Source organism: Lygodium microphyllum, chromosome 15 (assembly GCF_053477565.2).
Source record: "Lygodium microphyllum isolate KBCC chromosome 15, Lygodium_microphyllum_v1.1.10, whole genome shotgun sequence".
In the NCBI taxonomy this organism is placed as follows: domain Eukaryota; kingdom Viridiplantae; phylum Streptophyta; class Polypodiopsida; order Schizaeales; family Lygodiaceae; genus Lygodium; species Lygodium microphyllum.
Window position 1 is genome coordinate 77,867,824 of NC_141149.1, and position 14,399 is coordinate 77,882,222.

Consider the following 14,399-nt stretch of genomic DNA (forward strand, 5'->3'; position numbering starts at 1 on the left):
GGCTGCATTACTAAGGTCCATGTCACTGTCGCAAATGTAGAATGCCTATTGGACTTCAGGGTAATTTGTTTTGCAGGGCGTCCAAGTTACCAAGTATTACTTGGACGACCTTGGATCTTGCAAGCAGATTGCCAAGTGGATATACCCACCGGTCGACTGATATTCGATAGAGGTGCCCAGCGCATGGTGATTGATGCCTATCCTGAGTCCCCGCAAAGTGAGAGAGCTCCTCTATCTTCTACAGAATTGGAGACATTAGAAGATGTATCCGCTAGTGAGACATCATCGAGTGATGAGTCCAAAGAGGGATCCACCACAGAAGACATCTATCAGATCACTTTGAACGAGCCGATAGAGGCCCAAGATCGTACAAGAGATGCAGATGTTATCGAGCTAGACCTTGGCATGCCAAATGATTCGCGGCCAATTAAACTAGGTTCTATGCTCAGTTCAGCAGAAAGGGAGGACTATGTGTCCCTAATTCAAGAATTCCGCGATATCTTTGCGTGGAGTTATGATGAGCTGAGAGTTATTCCTCCTAGCCTAGCTGTTCATACTATTCCTGTAAGAGAAGGCAGTCGCCCTGTACGACAGAAAGTAAGGCGTATGCCTTTCGAACTCAGGGACGGACTGTTTGAGGAGTTATAGAAGCTTCGGAAAGTGGGTTTGATTTTTCATGTGCAACACACGGAATGGTGTTCACCAGTTGTGATCAGAAAGAAGAAAAATAATCAAATCTGATTATGTGTAGATTTTAGAGAGCTGAATAAGCAAACGGTTAAGGATTACTACCCGTTGCCATTTATTGACGAGATTTTGGATCAATTAGCGGGTAGGGAGATATATTCGTTTATGGATTGCTTTGCAGGATATAACCAGATGGCAATTGCAGAAGAGGACAAGTTGAAAACGACTTTTATTACTGTCTTTGGTACTTTTGCGTACCATGTGATGGCCTTTGGTTTATGTAATGCGCCTGGTTCGTGGCAACGAACAGCAGATAAGACGTTCGGTGACATATCCCCTGAAGAGTTGAAGGTGTTTATTGATGACTTAGGGGCCGCCACTGTGAGAAAATGGCAACAGTTGATCATTTTAAGAAAATGCTTTGAGCGCTGCAAACAATTTTGCATCGCTCTAAACCCACGGAAGTGTGTTTTTGGTATACCCTATGGGCTCTTGCTGGGCCATGTGGTCAGTTCGGTAGGTATTGTGACAGATCCCGAGAAGGTCAAAGTCATAGTTGCCATGGGTCCACCACACACTCCGAAAGAAGTTCATAGCTTTCTGTCTTCAGTTGGTTATTACCATAGATTCATAAACGCCTTGGCAGAAAGAACATTGGCGCTTACAAATCGATTGTCCTTCAGCTGTTTGTTTGTATGGGGTGACCCCTGTAAGATAGCTTTCGAGGATGTGAAGCAGGAGCTAGTAAAAGCTCCCGTTTTAAAAGCACCTAAAAGAGGTGAGGTGTTCTATATATTTTCCGCAGCCACCATGCTTAGCCCAAATTTGGGAGGACAAGTGGTATCATCCGATAGCCTTTGCTAGTCGGAAATTGGGCATTTCAGAGATCAATTATACCTACATGGAGAAGTTGTGTCTTGCGATGGTCTTTGGGACTAAGAAATTCAGGCACTATATCCTCTATGAGAAAGTTGTGCTTTATACGAAGGCGGAGGGGCTTCGATTATTGATGAATAAGCTGCAGCTGCCTGATCATCTAGCGAAGTGGTTAATCACTTTGCAGGAGTTTGATTATGAGATTAGGAGTAAGCCACCAAGGTTGCAAGGCATCATGGAATGTCTTGTGGACTTTGGGGAGCCGAAAGAATCTGTGTGGCTGAAGGTAGTGACATGGAGTCATTATTTAAGATAGATACGGCATCTATTCCCTCCTGGTACGCTGCAATAACACATTATTTATCGACAGGGTAGGCTGGATCCGAACTATCTAAAGCTGAGAGAAGGAAAATTAAGCAGTAGGCATTAAAGTTTGCTTTGATCGCATGTACATTATATCGGCAAGGGGTTGATGACATCTATCGCCGCTGTGTGATGCCTGACGAGGTGCCATTCATTTTGGAAGAGTGCCATGATTTCGCTTGCGGAGGTCATTTTGCTGGACGGCTTACAGCACAAAAGGCGTTCACGTATGTTAAGAGATGCGATATTTGTCAACGATATGATAGTCGAGAGAATAGGAAAAGACCACTCACCCCTATTATGGCGATACTTCCATTTGAGAAGTGGGAATAGACTTTGTGGGTCCTATTACTCCGTCGTCGATTGCGCAAAAGAGGTATATTATTGTAGCAACTGACTACTTCACAAAGTGGTCAGAAGCACGTGAAAGATGATGCTAAAGAAACTGCTAGTTTCCTTTTGGAGCAGATAATATGCCATTTTTGGTCCCCCGAAAGAATTGGTGTTGGACCGTGGGACCCATTTTCTGAACAAGGTTATCAAAAGCTTGACTGAGGCTTAGCAAATCAAGCACAATAAAACGACCCCTTATAATCCGCAAGCAAATGGGCAGGTTGAAAGTACTAACAAACAGCTTGTGGGTATCCTATCAAAAGTCGTATCTGAAAAGAAACGTGACTGGGATAAGAAGCTATATGTGGCAGTATGGGCATATAATACCACGTTCAAGCGAATCACTGGCCACACGCGGTTCAAACTAGTTTATGGTGAAGAGTGCGTTTTACCCTTAGAAATTGAGTTGCCGACCATTAGATTCGCAATAAACCATTCTTTGGGTAATGAGGACGCCCTATTAGAGCGATTTACGACCTTACCACACCTCGATGAAATCAAGTTGCAAAGCCTATTACATCAAGAGGTGGCTAAATGTCGCATGAAACAGTTGCATGACCTAAAAGCGAAGAAGTATACCTTTAAAAAAGGACAACTGGTTTTGTATTATGATGCGTGTAGGGAGCTGTTTCTAGGGAAGTTGGAATCTAAATGGGATGGTCCCTACAAGATCGTCAGGTTAGGGAAGAACAGGTCTACAACCCTATTAGCTAATCTACAGGGAGTAGAGTTTAAGAATAAGGTTAATCTTAATAAGATTAAACCTTATTACTTCTAAGAATGCTAATACAAGGAAAATGCATTGCGGGTCCATGCTAGGAATGATCTGAGACCTGCGGAAGAGCTTGAAGTCGGTTGATGGGTCGGTCAATCCCATATCTGGAGCACCCATATCTGGAGCAAAGATACCATCAGGGGAAACTCATCTGGTGGAGCAAAGGATACAAAGTGATTGAGCAAGAAGACGGAACCTTTGTTTGGGAGATTAAAGTCTTTTGCCATCACTGATTATGACTGTTGACGAGTATCCCTGTTGAGTTCAATGAAGAAGGTGGGATGGAGCCATCAGTTCATCCTCTCACTATGCTAAATTTTGACTACCATAATTACGAATAGAGGAGTTCGCGATGGCCGGCTGTGTAAACCCATTGTGGATGTATACATTATATTTTGACGAAGCATCCAGGGGCCCTAATAGAAAAGGAAGTGTTGGAGTAGTAATCCGAGACCCTCGATGCAGAGTGATGATGAAGCTAGCTGCTTATCTCGGGGCAGGATTCACTAACAATATGGCTGAGTATAAAGCCTTGATCATGGGACTGCATATTGCCAAGCAAGGTGGTATTCATCGATTGTTAGTAAAAGGGGATTCCCAGGTGATCCTGAATCCGCTAGATAGGACATACACAGTGCGGAATCCCATTCTTTGTATGTATCATCGGACTGCTATGACCTTACTAGAGGAGTTTGAGAGAGTGTCTTTTCAGCTGATCCTACGTTACTGGAATCAGTTTGTGGATTCATTAGCAAATCTTGCTTATGAGGAAGACCTCTTATTCAATTGTGGTCCTAGTTTGGATATTGTCATCAATGATGAAACAGGACCCGGTCGCTTGTGGGGTATGTTATCAGAACATGCAATATATGGCAGACGATGGTTGATATGGGTGATGCAAAGAGTAGCTGAGACCAATCTACCATTATTATCCGAGACCCATAGGTTGATTAGACAACATATTATGTGTATGCCTCTTGCTATATATGCAGGAGGGATGGTTCATAACCTTATGCATTTAGTTTAGGGCTACAATCCTATTTTTCCTCCTTGGAAGGGAGCCTATTCTTGTATATTTGTGCTATTCTAGGGAGGGATGGGTAGGTGCTATTTTGTTTTATCTCGTTAGGCCAAGAGGGCCAGTTTTGCGAAGTTTTCTTGTTTGGTTTCGTTAGGCCAAGAGGGCCGATTAAGTTTGGTAGTGAAGTGTTTTATTACGTTAGGCCAAGAGGGCCAATTGTCTGTTTAGTGCAGGTGCAGTTAATGGTTTCTTGTTTGAGTTCTGTGCTAGACAGGTTTGAAGAAGAGCTTGGAAGGAGCCTTTTGTTGCGTGGAGCTTCTTATGGCCCTCTCCAGGTGATATCTTTCCTTTATGAGTACTGTAGTTGTTATGTTAAATGTGTTTGTGTACTTGTTAAAGGGGTTTTTTGTTTCTTGTTGGGGACCGACGTCCAAGGCATGAAGTCCCATTAGGTTTAGTATGTTTGAGGGAGGTTTGAGTAGTCGTTGCCTCCTGTAAAGACATTGCTAGGCATTGAAAGACATGTTTAAGATGGAAGTCCTAGTGACCATTTTCTGCTAGCCTGCTAGGTAGCCATTCTAAGAGTTCCTGTTAGTTGTGAGGCAGTTAGAGAAGCCTGCCAGAAAAAATGATAATGATAAGTAGAAGGAAAAACCATGAATATCTTAAAGATCATAAAAATATACGAAGATGTGTGAAAAGGGGTTCTAACCCCTAGCAAAGAAAAGAAAAGAAAGAAAAATGTATATACGATTGATCATTGCCTTGTGAAGGCCTGGTAGGTTCTTGGGGATGAGTCAGACCCGGGGCCGATACCTTGTCTTCCTAGGGGTGGCATCTTGCTGAAAAAGAAGAAATGAAGGAAGGTTGGAGCAAAAATAAAAGTGAGCGTCAGAAAAGGATTAAGTGTCGCCTTGCAAGGGCTTGGTAGATTCTTGGGTACCGAGACAGGTCCTGAGGCCGATGCCCTGATCTCCTTGGGTCACTACACTCAGCTCTCTCCTTTTTACATGCCCAAGTATGTCAATAAAATAAAACCCTAAAAGAAGAAGAAATGTGCTACAAGAAAATACTTCTTGATCAGGCTATAGGAGTCCTCGCCTAGTAGGAGCTCCTAGTTGTGTTGTCCTTAGTTAAGTAGGTAGTTCAGACCACCACTTAGGGCAACCTCTTTGACAGTTCTTTTTAGTTTGGCTGTGTTGGAGCAGTTGGTTAGTGACTAGCTTCGGATCTTCTATCAGATGATGCTAGGCCTACTTCTTGTGGAAGTCATGCCTTGGTTCTGTCAGAGGGTAGGGCGAGCATTGTGCTGTGTTTAGTATGTATTTATTTTGTATCAGCTTGATGCTTCCTTTGGTTGTTTTTGTGCAGATCTGGTGTGGGATTCGACGGGCTGAGTCACCCTATGCCGTGGTCGCCAATGAGAGTGGAATTTTGATGCCGAGAAGTGCTTAAAAATAGCTAAAAATTATGAATATCAAGGGAAAAATATTCAACGTCGAAGGCGGTGGGTCGATCTAGGACGATTTTAAGCGTCAAAGTGCTTTAAAGGCACCCAAGCAAAACTTGTTGTTTTTTCATAAATTTTTAGACTATCTTGCGGGTTGACAAGAGTTACTGGCCAATGCGGGATGCCAAGTCGAACGCCCAGGATTTTTCAGAGCTCAATTCGGAGTCCGGACGGGGAAATGGCCAAGAAATGGTCAAGATTTGAAAGGGTGGCCACAACATGGACCAAAAGGGGGGGTGCCCTTTGGGGAAATTTTAACCCCCCAACCAAAAGGCATGCAAGAAATCGTGAGGAGAGAGGAGAAGAGGGCACCAACAATAGGCGCCGAAAATCATGCCATGGATGATGGGATGCTTCTTCCAGCCTGCAAACAACCCACATCACTGATCAAATGCCCTTGCTTCCCTCCTGTATGCCAATCATATCGCCGCCTCTCGCTCGAGAAATGGTGGTCTCTGTGAAGAATTCTGATTCCAGTCTTTCTCTCTCCTCCCTCTCTCTCCCCTAAAGGCAGATTCATTTGGTGAAGAAGAAGAAGAAGAATGGATGACGGATGCTTGTCCAATGAAGACCGGATTGCTCCGTGGTTCAAGAAGGATGAAGATTGCTGATTGTGGACTGTCTTGAGCATTAATGGTGGCTGGAAATCAGTCCCGAGTTATGGCAAATAAAAATCCGCAACCCGCAAAGAACGGTAATCTCATTTTTTACAAAGGAAATTGATGTTTTATGCCATTTGTTTCATGAATACTTGTTCCCATGGGATGATTATGCATTATAATGTTGTTTGCAATGTCTTCCAACTATTTGAAATTAGAAAATCAGAAAATCATAAGTGTTGTGGATGAAATTAATAGTGTAAAACCTGTAAAACACGTGAAATATGGGAAAATTGGGTGTTTTTGAGATATAAATGGAAAATATAATAAGACACACCAACTAAATTTGTGATTTTGCTGCAAATGAACCTAAGGGCCACAGCCCACAACTCATTTTGAATTTTCAGTCATTTAATATTGCAAAAAATACAAGAAAAATAGGGAAAAACCACTAAAAATAAGGGAAAAATGGATGTTGAGTGCCGAAAATTAAGGAAAAATAAGATTCATGTTTGTGGATGTATGGGGGGTCTGAAGTATGAGGTTTAGCCTCAGTTCAGCCCTACCTTTATTTTTTAGTGAGTTTTTATTGCTTTTCATACAATAAAAATGTGGAAAATAAACCCTAAACCGATCAATAATGCACAACCTAAACGGGTGAGGGGGTAGAGTGTATAAAAGGTGTTTAAATGCTGAATGAAATGATAGAAAGCTTGCTGGTTTTTATGCATACAATTTAGGTTTGTCGATAATTAAAAAATTAAGAACCTAGTAGCACGAGGGTTTCTCGGTGCTAGGTTCATGCAACGCCGCATACGAGTAATAGTCAAAATCATTGAAAGAAATGTTTTTCACATGTGCACCAATGCTGATTTTCTTAATTGTTTGAGCACATGGACATTCACATTTTGTATGAAGCATAAAATGATAAAAAGTATCAGACAATACCTCTTGGATGCATGGTAATTGCTTTCTAGAAGATCATGACCAACGTTGAGTGAGACAGGTTGTCCAAGCTATAGGCTAGGCGTTGGGTCTAAGGGGAAAGTAAAGTGAGGAAAATGGTACATCCCTGGATACAATCAATTGGTACCTTGAGAGAACTATGTGTGCGATATTGTGTTATATATGTTTAGCGATGCATCGAGGGGCCAATCCCCAAGGTGTAGGAGAGTCGCAGTGAGGTAGTGGCAGTCAGCCGTGGGAGGGCCTCCTATGTTTGTACTTCGTGCTATTTGGCAATGTGCTAGGGACTCCCTCTGAGGAGTGTTAGTTGGGTTAGAGTTGGCCTATGATACGTGATACAAACGCAAGATGTTTAGGAAGATGATGTATGTGTCATCCACGCTTCTGACCGCGAGGCCGTGGGGTTGTTGAGTGCATGATAGAGGTCCGGCTAGTACATGAGCCAGTGCCGGCCCGTTTTAGGTCCCATCAACATCATTATGGAAAGTCATAACCAATGACTACACTTGATACTCCAAGCCCATAGCCATCATTAGCACAGGCAATAGCCATTGACTACACTTGATGCAAAAGTTGTATATATATAGAAAAATCTACCAAAAACCAATCTATATTATATAACAGAACACAAAGTATACGGTTATAGATTCTAAGGTTTTGTAGTTATCGTGTTACATTCTCTTTTGTGGTTGTGCATTGGTATTATAGAGGTGATAAGATATATATGGTTTTGTTGATACTATTCATATGCTCATTGATACAATGCATGTATACACACACACACAGACACAAAGGGAGGGTATACTTTTAGGATAGGATGATGCTCATAAGTGATAAGTCATGTGCTTTAGAGAATATCCTTGACATTGAATTAGAAAGTGTAGGAACTTGTTGTATTGAAGTGGCTATATTGAGAGTTTCTCCTAGGCTTTTAGTTGTCTGTGTTTTGAGCGGTCGAAACATACACATCTCTAATTTGTAGGGAGGATAGTTCCGTAGTCATCTAGGGACCCAATCCCAGTTGCCACCATTCATGCCAATCATGAGCATGCAAATCCAGCCAACTAGGTGTTCCTTAGGTCTACTTCACAAGTGAAGTGTTCAGCCTCACCCCACAAGGATCAACATATAAGTTTGTAATGGCATACTATGGTCAATATTAGTAATCCAGCATTGAGCCACAATGATCACAATTTCTTGAATCTGTTGGAGACTTCAGGTGGTGGGCAAGCACTGTACTTGGTTAAATGAGAGTGAGAAACAAGGGGGATTGAGCATCAACCCATCTGCCCATAAGGCATGGACTTCCTAAAACATTGACAACCAATTCTAAGAATTGACCCTAGGAATAGTCACATTTCTCAATCTTTTGTTCTAATTCTAGGAAAGCTACCATGCTAGTTGGGTCCTACCAATCGTAGGAAAAATTTATCGTCCATCCACTTCTCGTGGTGTATTTTTAATTATTCAACGAAGCAAGCTACTTATGCTATGTGAACACATAAAAGTGGCTACTTTAATTAAATTTGCACAAGTTCTTTAGCAAGATTTAAATACAAACACTAAAGAAACTATTTTTGAAAAATAAACAATTAATATTATCATGTTTATAAACCACTCCAAGGAGAAAACCAACCCATAAACCAAGTTGCCACCCTTGCGTTGTTCATCCAATGCATTCTAATGCTCAACCACATTGAGCCCTATCTTAGGATCAGGTTCAAGATTATAATCTCGAACTAGAGCCCCACTAATTCTCACTCATCTTTGGGAGAGCCTTCTTATACAGGAGACTATACCTACCTAAGCAATGTTCTCTCACTCTAGTAGTCTATATAGAACTCCAAGTAAAGAGTATTCACGGTGGTCCTAGGGATGGCATCATACCTCAATCCCATCCAGCTCCTTAAAGTACATATGCAATTAGGATATTTTTCCATTGTTTAATGTAATCACAATCAGTTACCAATTTTTCAAAAACTACTCCTTGCTAAATAAGGATTACACTAGACTTGCACAAAACTTTCAATAAATTCATAATCTACAAATGAAAAATTTCCAATGATTTTTACTCATTCATTAAGAATTCAACTCATAATTGAGCTTAATACCATATGTGTGAAGATATTTTAATATACTATACACATGAACACACTTTAATAGAATAATAAGAGGCCTACTCTTTTTGAAAAAGAATTTACTAACCTCAAATTTAAAAACACCACTTATGAGAAAATATCACTTTTTTGAAATACTTTCTAAGCTATGATAATAAAATATTTATTTTATATTGACTTTTTACTAATTTAACTAAACAAAATCTACCCAAAAAGTCAATCATTTCAAAATGAAAAATTTTAATTTTTTTAAGTAATTTATACTATAAAAATGTAAAATTCTCTTATTTTTCTAACTTTTTCTAAGTAACCATTTTCCTAACCACAAGTAGTTTTATAGCACTAATCTAATTCTTAGTATATCTTATTTTATTTTTAAGTCTCTTTATTATTATTATAAAATTAACTATAATTTTCAAGATGATTAAATATATTTTTAGCTCCAAGCTATTAATTTTTAAAAATTTTGATATAATTTCAGCTATATTTTCAATTTAAGAAGTCATCGATAATTAAAAATTCTAAAGGAATATAAGAAGGTTTAATTTTTAAATTTTAAAAATATTATGAGTAAAAGTAAAATAACAAAAATTATATATACAAATAAAATAATATGGTTCAATGGCATTTTCGGTGTCTTGGTTAGTCGAGGGTCCTATCACATCAATACAATTATGCAAGGCCATAGCGGATGGGAAATTGCAATAGATCAAAAAGGATTTTGAACTAGGGTGCGACCATACAAATCATTGCTATCTGCCTCTTGCAAAAATTTTCTCACCTCTCATAGATTTGTTTATGTTGACTCTCACTCATACACACGCGCACACATATGCATACACATACACACACACACACACTCTCTCTCTCTCCCTCTCTCCCTCTCCCTCTCTCTCTCTCTCTCTCTCTCAAGAGTAGCCTCCTTGTCATTGTGACTTGAAATCATGAGGTAGGGGCTCTGCTTTAAATAGCTTCTATGGGGGCAGCCGAGGGGGGGGGGGGGGGGGATTTCATCTTCATATGAAGATTTAGCAACATGAAACTCTTTTGGTTTTATTATATAAAGGGGAATTTTTGTTTTTGTTTAATGTTTAGAAGAAAAGAGAAAAAAGAATTGTTTTAGTGCAAATTTTTTATTTTAGATTTTCTTTATAGAAAGAAAAAGAGAAGGGGATTTTCTTTTTCTTTTCCCCTTTTTTTGTGTGGGACGATCAAGGTGCTATAATCAATGAACCCCCTTTCCTAAGGCCCTTCTCATCAACCCCTTAAGCCTTTAAACTAATCTCTCTCTCTCTCTCTCTCTCTCTCTCTCTCTCTCTCTCTCTCTCTCTCTCTCTCTCTCTCTCTCTCTCTCTCTCTCTCTCTCATTTTTTAAACTCAATTATTTTGTTCCTTACACATGCGTGTGCGCATGCACGCACACACACACACACCAATCAAAAATTAGAATAATATTTTTGAAATATTAACAGAGCTTGGGTTTTTTAATTATAAATTTATCAAAAATTAGAAATAATTTTAAGTAATTAAAAACAATAAATTAAAAAAATTAAAATATGATTAAATAAACTAATCATAATTTAAAAAAATCAATAAATCATTTCAGCACTATGTCACTTTTCAAGACCATCTTAATTTAGAATAAATTTTTTTAAATATTTACTTAGAAAAATTCGTGATTACATTTTAATAAATCATCTTGGACTAACTAATTAAAGTGTAATATAATTTGAGTTACTATGAGGATATATGTGTGTAGAAACTCTCAAACAAGCAACCAAATAAGAAAATTGGGTATATTACATTCTCTTTCCCTTAGAGAAATTGAGATATCCTCATCTTGAGAGAAACTCACTTTGCAAAATGAATTCCTCAATCTAGATTGCATCTTCTTTTGCGAAGTGCTTCCATTGGATTAGGTATTCCCATAATGTGTGATTTCTTAAAGGTTTTCCCGTAATTTCTAGGTTTTTGTTAGGTTAGACTTCAAGGATTCCTTGGCTTCGTATCACAACTTATTCATCATTGAGGACATGATTGGGATTGAGAACATAAGATTTCATCAAGCTTATATGGAATATATTATGGAATTTGAGATGAGGAGGTAGGGTTACCTTATATGCACATTTTTAAAGGTATTTTATGATTTTTTACTACCCACATATTTGAGACTAAGTTTCTTAAATTTCCCAAGAGATAAGGAACTGTTCTTGGGTTAAACCCCTAAGGAAGATCATATCACCTTCTGTAATATTTCCATGCAATTAAAAGTTAGTTGGCTAGTTTGAAAGTTAGTTAGTCAATTATTAAGTTAGTAAGGTCACTAACTGAAGACTAACAAAGGTAAAAGCTAACTAACATTAATGACTAATAATTTTTATTTAATTAAAAATATTTTATTTAGAAAAATCAAGAGTCGTAAATCCAATATTTCTCTCGAATTGACAAGGACCATAGCCACCCTTCACGAAAGTTACAACAACGTGAATGAGACTTATGAGCTATATTAATCACTGGTATTAATGTGTACAGTTTGGATAGTCCAAAAATATTAGATTTTGGGCAAAACTAGTATATTTTAGATATTTTAGATACTATCCTAAAAATATATAAAGATTTCTAGAAATGGATGTCATTTAAAAGAAAAGAAAATTGATATTTTTGTTAGTTTTGGAGATTTTATAAAAAGGAAAAAATAAAGAGAGGGATTCGCAAAATCGTGTGCGCCGTGATCATAGTCTACAGACAGAAAACAACACTTCGAACAGAGAAAAGAAGAAGGAGTGAATTGAGAGCTTTCTAATCAAGGGTCTTGGAGTTTTACCCCCCTTTCGGAGCCAATGGAACCATCAGATTTATGATCTCAGCATCAGATCACTGATTTTTCCAAGATCCCCCTCCATAAAGAGCTCCTCTTCTCAGCCACAAGCCTCTTCTTTAATTCACTATAAATATGAGGTATGGGGAGGCACAACGAGGCATAAGGAGACCTCGAGAGGCTCCGAGAGAGAGGTAGAGAGAAGGATACCCCTCCAAGAGATTGTGAAAGAGAGCTTGAGAGAGAGAGAGAGAGAGAGAGAGAGAGAGAGAGAGAGAGAGTAGTTACCCCGAGAGGCTGCAAGGGAAAGAGTTAGCTCAATTTCCTCTATCTCGATCCTCGACTTAACCATCTTCTCTTACACTCTCCCATCTCGAATCTATTCTGTCTTCTTTAATCTCTTGAGTCTACTTACAGACGATGGTCCCCAAGCGAAGAATGTCACGTGCGGATAGCAATCCCATAACCAGAACGAAGCTTTAGACGAAGGCATCACCGTCAATCCAATTGTGGTACTGGTCGTAAGTAATGTATTTCCAAATTGATAGATGCTTGTTTTGATCCTCATATGAGATATGTTAGGCCCCATACTATGATGCACGAGTATAGGTCATTTCATCTCACGTATTCAAAAGATCGAGCTTGCAAAGTGCATGTATCAAGGGAAGTTAATTGCACCTAGTTACATATGTCTTGTTCATTGACAAAGCAATTACAAGGAAGAATAGGTCAAGGGTTATGAATGGCATAATCATGACGTTAAAAATTATGCATACAAGTGTTAAGTAAAATTTACATAAAATCACTATTTGATCCCAAGGAGAAGAGCATATATGCGATGGAAATGTTATTGCGATTATTCTTGCATTGTTTGGCAAGAATACTATTGGTTTTTATTGGTTGATCTAGCAACAACCTAAATGCTTTTACATTCAACTGGTTGTTAGTTTGTTGTTTGGATGATTATTCCAAATGCTTGAGATTTAGGGTAAATGCATGGCAAGGGTTTGTAATGACAAGATGCCATGGGGATAAAGGAATGTTTTCCTAGAAATTGATATTAGGGTTGAATGCCTTGTTGTGCTTGATTCTTAAAGGATTTAATTAAGGAAGGATATATTGAATGGGTGGATCACCTCCATGATCGCACCACAGATTAACCCGAGAGAGCACTACTCAATTCATGGGCCAAAGGTTGAGTGGTGAAAAGGCCAACCATGGGAATGATGTTTCGCTCCCAGACAGCTTGCGGGTCAGGTGGAGCTCTGGATATGGAGCTCTGGACACTCCTTGCTAAGTCTAGAATGAAGTTGAAGACCTCCGTGGCCCCCAGCATCTGGGCATGTTTGGAGATCCTATTCTAGATAAAGGATTAAATTTGTGGTGCCATGTGATTTGGACCAATTACTTCTACAGGGCAGAAGGGATACTTCTGTTGGATAGAAGGAATACATAATTTCTCCTGTATGGGCGGGAGACAAAGATTAACTTGAAGATAAGTTAAGGAACTTGTTTGTCAATAGATTTCTTTGCTCTATTTTTGTGTATGTGCTGTAGGTTATGCAAACAAACCATGTTCCCTAAAAGACTTAATTAATGAAGCTGACTTTACGTGTCACACATAAATGTGGTAGGACCTAATTAGAAAACTAAAGCTATTAAGAAAAGCGGGTGGATGGAACCCCCGATGGGTCTGTTGTTGAGATATCAAGCTCCACTCGTGATATGCCAGGGTGACCGTTGTGCATTTATGTCACCAACTTGTTAGCTGCAGATGCGGTTGGTACACCGCCCATGAATAATAGCTAGATGACAGCTATCCTTATCTACTCTAGTTCGTGGCTCAGTTAGTATGCTACCTTAGTTAGTTGAGTTTGGTTTGAGACCCGTATATAGGGTTCTTCTATTTCTCTGTACTTGAGTTCTTTTGGCTTACACAACTAAGAAGAGGAAAACTGTTTTCCAGCGTCCACCTTTGTGTGTATTCCCCATTGTGTAAGTGAGAAAGCTACAAGTGAGACTCCTTCCTTCTCTCCCACAATCTTGACATGGTATCAGAGCCTGGTTCGTGGTAAGGAGCTCAAGAAAGCAAACCAAGTTCGCGGTGTTCTGGTAAGAGGACCAATGTTGCTTTTATTTTTTGAGTTTGGGAGCAAGTCTCTGCAGGTAGCACAGCCGGAAAGTGCAAGAGTACATTGTCTCAGATTGAGACACCCTTCACGGTGTAGCAAGAGTGCAGTATATGCTGCGGGCATGGGAATTAGCCCTCAGTTG